The following is a 641-nucleotide window of genomic DNA, read 5'->3' as shown; positions in this document are numbered from 1 at the left end:
CTGGCGCCATCTCAGACCTGTCGCCTGGTACGGAGTCTGTTTGCCTCCGGCCTCTGTCTTCATTCACGTTGGGAAATCTCCGAGGCCGCCACCACCTTCGGCCCTNCTGCCCGCTCCACAGCCCTCGCGTCCACGCTGCCGTTGCCTTGATGCCCGGGCTGCCAGCCATGGCCACCGCGCCGCTCTCACAAGTGTGCCAGAACTACCACCCCGAATGCGAGGCCGCCGTCAACAGCCAGATCAGCCTGGAGCTCTACGCCTCCTACGTGTACCGGTCCATGGCCTTCTACTTCGACCGCGACGACGTGGCCTTGAAGAACTTCGCCCAGTTCTTCCTGCGCCAGTCCCGCGAGGAGACCGAGCATGCCGAGAAGCTGATGCAGCTGCAGAACCAGCGTGGAGGCCGCATCCACCTCTGCGACATCAAGAAGCCGGATCTCGACGACTGGGAGAGCGGCCTGAAGGCCATGGAGTGCGCCTTGCACCTGGAGAAGACCGTGAACCAGAGCCTGCTCGACCTGCACCAGCTGGCCACCGACAAGAAAGACGCCCACCTGTGCCATTTCCTGAAGAGCCAGTACCTCCACGAGCAAGTCAAGTCCATCAAAGAGTTGGGGGGCTATGTCACCAGCCTGCGCAAG

General features: G+C 62.7%; 1 non-coding gene across 1 annotated transcript; it reads left to right on the top strand.

The window, feature by feature from the left end:
• Positions 1 to 167: 167 nt before the first annotated feature.
• LOC100466764 lies at positions 168 to 638 on the top strand (the record flags this gene model as incomplete). Its single annotated transcript, XR_002144235.2, has 1 exon — positions 168 to 638. It is a non-coding gene; the product is annotated as a ferritin heavy chain (transcript).
• Between the last annotated feature and the right edge of the window lie 3 nt (positions 639 to 641).

Source organism: Ailuropoda melanoleuca, unplaced genomic scaffold, assembly GCF_002007445.2.
Source record: "Ailuropoda melanoleuca isolate Jingjing unplaced genomic scaffold, ASM200744v2 unplaced-scaffold14517, whole genome shotgun sequence".
Lineage (NCBI taxonomy): Eukaryota > Metazoa > Chordata > Mammalia > Carnivora > Ursidae > Ailuropoda > Ailuropoda melanoleuca.
This window is presented reverse-complemented; position numbering and strand designations above follow the sequence as displayed.